The sequence below is a fragment of the Oncorhynchus keta genome, unplaced genomic scaffold (assembly GCF_023373465.1).
Source record: "Oncorhynchus keta strain PuntledgeMale-10-30-2019 unplaced genomic scaffold, Oket_V2 Un_contig_653_pilon_pilon, whole genome shotgun sequence".
NCBI lineage: Eukaryota > Metazoa > Chordata > Actinopteri > Salmoniformes > Salmonidae > Oncorhynchus > Oncorhynchus keta.
The window spans coordinates 1-5,282 of NW_026288917.1; the positions used below are offsets into that span (position 1 = coordinate 1).

Consider the following 5,282-nt stretch of genomic DNA (forward strand, 5'->3'; position numbering starts at 1 on the left):
CATCTGATAGCAATAGCATTAGCACTGGTCTCTCCTCTGGGCCCCTGCCAAGGTACAGCATCTGATACGCAGTAGCATTAGCACTGGTCTCTCCTCTGGGCCCTGCCAGGCTATACATCTGATAGCAATAGCATTAGCACTGGTCTCTATATGGGCCCTGCCAGGTACAGCATCTGATAGCAATAGCATTAGCACTGGTCTCACCCTCTGCAAGCTCCTGATAGCAATAGCGTGGCACTGGGCATCTGATAGCAATGGCATTAGCACTGGTCTCTCCTCTGGGCCCCCAGGTACAGCATCTGATAGCAATAGCATTAGCACTGGTCTCTCCTCTGGGCTCCACAGGTACAGCATCTGATAGCAATAGCATTAGCATTGGTCTCTCCTCTGGGCCCCTGCCACAGGTACAGCATCTGATAGCAATAGCATTAGCACTGGTCTCTCTGGGCCCTGCCAGGTACAGCATCTGATAGCAATAGCATTGCATTGGTCTCTCCTCTGGGCCCACAGGTACAGCATCTGATAGCAATAGCATTAGCACTGGTCTCCTCTGGGCCCTGCCAGGTACAGCATCTGATAGCAATAGCATTAGCACTGGTCTTCCTCTGGGCCCCCCAGGTACAGCATCTGATAGCAATAGCATTAGCACTGGTCTCTCCTCTGGGCCCTGCCAAGGTATTAGCATCTGATAGCAATAGCATTAGCACTGGTCTCTCCTCTGGGCCCCCCAGGTACAGCATCTGATAGCAATAGCATTAGCACTGGTCTCTCTCCTCTGGGCCCCTGCCAGGTACAGCATCTGATAGCAATAGCATTAGCACTGGTCTCTCCCTCTGGGCCCCTGCCAGGTACAGCATCTGATAGCAATAGCATTAGCACTGGTCTCTCCTCTGGGCCCACAGGTACAGCATCTGATAGCAATAGCATTAGCACTGGTCTCTCCTCTGGGCCCCTGCCAAGGTACAGCATCTGATAGCAATAGCATTAGCACTGGTCTCTCCTCTGGGCCCCTGCCAAGGTACAGCATCTGATAGCAATAGCATTAGCACTGGTCTCTCCTCTGGGCCCACAGGTACAGCATCTGATAGCAATAGCATTAGCACTGGTCTCTCCTCTGGGCCCCTGCCAAGGTACAGCATCTGATAGCAATAGCATTAGCACTGGTCTCTCCTCTGGGCCCCTGCCAAGGTACAGCATCTGATAGCAATAGCATTAGCACTGGTCTCTCCTCTGGGCCCCTGCCAAGGTACAGCATCTGATAGCAATAGCATTAGCACTGGTCTCTCCTCTGGGCCCCTGCCAAGGTACAGCATCTGATAGCAATAGCATTAGCACTGGTCTCTCCTCTGGGCTCCTGCCAAGGTACAGCATCTGATAGCAATAGCATTAGCACTGGTCTCTCCTCTGGGCCCCCCAGGTACAGCATCTGATAGCAATAGCATTAGCACTGGTCTCTCCTCTGGGCCCCTGCCAAGGTACAGCATCTGATAGCAATAGCATTAGCATTGGTCTCTCCTCTGGGCCCACAGGTACAGCATCTGATAGCAATAGCATTAGCACTGGTCTCTCCTCTGGGCCCTGCCAGGTACAGCATCTGATAGCAATAGCATTAGCACTGGTCTCTCCTCTGGGCCCCTGCCAAGGTACAGCATCTGATAGCAATAGCATTAGCACTGGTCTCTCCTCTGGGCCCACAGGTACAGCATCTGATAGCAATAGCATTAGCACTGGTCTCTCCTCTGGGCCCCTGCCAAGGTACAGCATCTGATAGCAATAGCATTAGCACTGGTCTCTCCTCTGGGCCCCTGCCAAGGTACAGCATCTGATAGCAATAGCATTAGCACTGGTCTCTCCTCTGGGCCCACAGGTACAGCATCTGATAGCAATAGCATTAGCACTGGTCTCTCCTCTGGGCCCCTGCCAAGGTACAGCATCTGATAGCAATAGCATTAGCACTGGTCTCTCCTCTGGGCCCCTGCCAAGGTACAGCATCTGATAGCAATAGCATTAGCACTGGTCTCTCCTCTGGGCCCCTGCCAGGTACAGCATCTGATAGCAATAGCATTAGCACTGGTCTCTCCTCTGGGCCCCTGCCAAGGTACAGCATCTGATAGCAATAGCATTAGCATTGGTCTCTCCTCTGGGCCCACAGGTACAGCATCTGATAGCAATAGCATTAGCACTGGTCTCTCCTCTGGGCCCCTGCCAAGGTACAGCATCTGATAGCAATAGCATTAGCACTGGTCTCTCCTCTGGGCCCACAGGTACAGCATCTGATAGCAATAGCATTAGCACTGGTCTCTCCTCTGGGCCCCTGCCAAGGTACAGCATCTGATAGCAATAGCATTAGCACTGGTCTCTCCTCTGGGCCCCTGCCAAGGTACAGCATCTGATAGCAATAGCATTAGCACTGGTCTCTCCTCTGGGCCCCTGCCAAGGTACAGCATCTGATAGCAATAGCATTAGCACTGGTCTCTCCTCTGGGCCCCTGCCAAGGCAGCATCTGATAGCAATAGCATTAGCACTGGTCTCTCCTCTGGGCCCCTGCCAAGGTACAGCATCTGATAGCAATAGCATTAGCACTGGTCTCTCCTCTGGGCTCCTGCCAAGGTACAGCATCTGATAGCAATAGCATAGCACTGGTCTCTCCTCTGGGCCCACAGGTACAGCATCTGATAGCAATAGCATTAGCACTGGTCTCTCCTCTGGGCTCCTCAGCATCTGATAGCTAGCACTGGTCTCTCCTCTGGGCCCCAAGGTACAGCATCTGATAGCAATAGCATTAGCACTGGTCTCCTCTCCAGTACAATATCTGATAGGCCCTCTGGGCCCACAAGGTACAGCATCTGATAGCAATAGCATTAGCACTGGTCTCTCCTCTGGGCTCCTGCCAGGTACAGCATCTGATAGCAATAGCATTAGCACTGGTCTCTCCTCTGGGCCCACAGGTGGCATCTGGGCAATAGCATTGGCACTGGCATCTGGGCTGTGGCAGCATAGCAATAGCATTAGCACTAGTCTCTCCTCTGGGCCTGCCAAGGTACTGGCATCTGATAGCAATAGCATTAGCACTGGTCTCTCCTCTGGGCCCTGCCAAGGTACAGCATCTGATAGCAATAGCATTAGCACTGGTCTCTCCTGGGCCCACAGGCAGCATCTGATAGCAATAGCATTAGCTGGTCTCTCTCTGGGCTCCTGCCAAGGTACAGCATCTGATAGCAATAGCATTAGCACTGGTCTCCTCTGGGCCCCACAGGCACAGCATCTGATAGCAATAGCATTAGCACTGGTCTCTCCTCTGGGCCCACAGGTACAGCATCTGATAGCAATAGCATTAGCACTGGTCTCTCCTCTGGGCCCACAGGTACAGCATCTGATAGCAATAGCATTAGCACTGGTCTCTCCTCTGGGCTCCTGCCAAGGTACAGCATCTGATAGCAATAGCATTAGCACTGGTCTCTCCTCTGGGCCCACAGGTACAGCATCTGATAGCAATAGCATTAGCACTGGTCTCTCCTCTGGGCTCCTGCCAAGGTACAGCATCTGATAGCAATAGCATTAGCACTGGTCTCTCCTCTGGGCCCACAGGTACAGCATCTGATAGCAATAGCATTAGCACTGGTCTCTCCTCTGGGCCCCTGCCAAGGTACAGCATCTGATAGCAATAGCATTAGCACTGGTCTCTCCTCTGGCCCCTGCCCACAGGTAGCAGCACTGGTCTCTCCTCTGGGCTCATAGCAATACAGCATCTGATAGCATTAGCACTGGTCTCTCCTCTGGGCCCCAGGTACAGCATCTGATAGCAATAGCATTAGCACTGGTCTCTCCTCTGGGCCCTGCCAAGGTACAGCATCTGATAGCAATAGCATTAGCACTGGTCTCTCCTCTGGGCCCCCTGCCAAGGTACAGCATCTGATAGCAATAGCATTAGCACTGGTCTCTCCTCTGGGCCCAGGTACAGCATCTGATAGCAATAGCATTAGCATTCGGTCTCTCCTCTGGGCCACAGGTACAGCATCTGATAGCAATAGCATTAGCATTGGTCTCTCCTCTGGGCCCCACAAGGTACAGCATCTGATAGCAAATAGCATTAGCATTGGTCTCTCCTCTGGGCCCCTGCCATGCACAGCATCTGATAGCAATAGCATTAGCACTGGTCTCTCCCTCTGGGCCCCTGCCAAGGTACAGCATCTGATAGCAATAGCATTAGCACTGGTCTCTCCTCTGGGCCCACAGGTACAGCATCTGATAGCAATAGCATTAGCACTGGTCTCTCCTCTGGGCCCAGGTAAAGCATCTGATAGCAATAGCATTAGCACTGGTCTCTCCTGGGCCCACAGGCACAGCATTTGATAGCAATAGCATTTAGCACTGGTCTCTCCTCCTGGGCCCCCCATGTACAGCATCTGATAGCAATAGTATTAGCACTGGTCTCTCCTCTGGGCCCCTGCCAAGGTACAGCATCTGATAGCAATAGCATTAGCACTGGTCTCTCCTCTGGCCCCTGCCAAGGTACAGCATCTGATAGCAAGGCATTAGCACTGGTCTCTCCTCTGGGCCCCTGCCAAGGTACAGCATCTGATAGCAATAGCATTAGCACTGGTCTCTCCTCTGGGCCCTGCCAAGGTACAGCATCTGATAGCAATAGCATTAGCTGGTCTCTCCTCTGGGCTCCTGCCAAGGTACAGCATCTGATAGCAATAGCATTAGCACTGGTCTCTCCTCTGGGCCCACAGGTGTCTGGCATCTGATAGCATTAGCACTGGTCTCTCCTCTGGGCCCCTGCCAAGGTACAGCATCTGATAGCAATAGCATTAGCACTGGTCTCTCCTCTGGGGCCCTGCCAAGGTACAGCATCTGATAGCAATAGCATTAGCACTGGTCTCTCCTCTGGGCCCACAGGTACAGCATCTGGATAAGCAATAGTGGCATTGGTCTCTCCTCTGGGCCCACAGGTACAGCATCTGATAGCAATAGCATTAGCATTGGTCTCTCCTCTGGGCCCACAGGTACAGCATCTGATAGCAATAGCATTAGCACTGGTCTCTCCTCTGGGCCCCTGCCAAGGTACAGCATCTGATAGCAATAGCATTAGCACTGGTCTCTCCTCTGGGCCCCTGCCAAGGTACAGCATCTGATAGCAATAGCATTAGCACTGGTCTCTCCTCTGGGCCCCTGCCAAGGTACAGCATCTGATAGCAATAGCATTAGCACTGGTCTCTCCTCTGGGCTCCTGCCAAGGTACAGCATCTGATAGCAATAGCATTAGCACTGGTCTCTCC

At 52.8% G+C, this 5,282-nt stretch overlaps 1 long non-coding RNA gene across 5 annotated transcripts; it reads left to right on the forward strand.

Moving 5' to 3' along the window:
• Positions 1-875: 875 nt before the first annotated feature.
• LOC127925981 (uncharacterized) lies at positions 876-5,265 on the forward strand. 5 transcript variants are annotated; one of them, XR_008122998.1, is made up of 6 exons: positions 876-1,072; positions 1,418-1,529; positions 1,586-1,867; positions 2,041-2,438; positions 3,365-3,646; positions 4,956-5,265. It is a non-coding gene; the product is annotated as an uncharacterized LOC127925981 (long non-coding RNA). The 5 variants fall into 5 exon arrangements; XR_008123000.1 differs by having other exon boundaries at positions 3,477-3,646; XR_008123002.1 differs by having other exon boundaries at positions 2,041-2,380; positions 3,477-3,646.
• Positions 5,266-5,282: the final 17 nt, after the last annotated feature.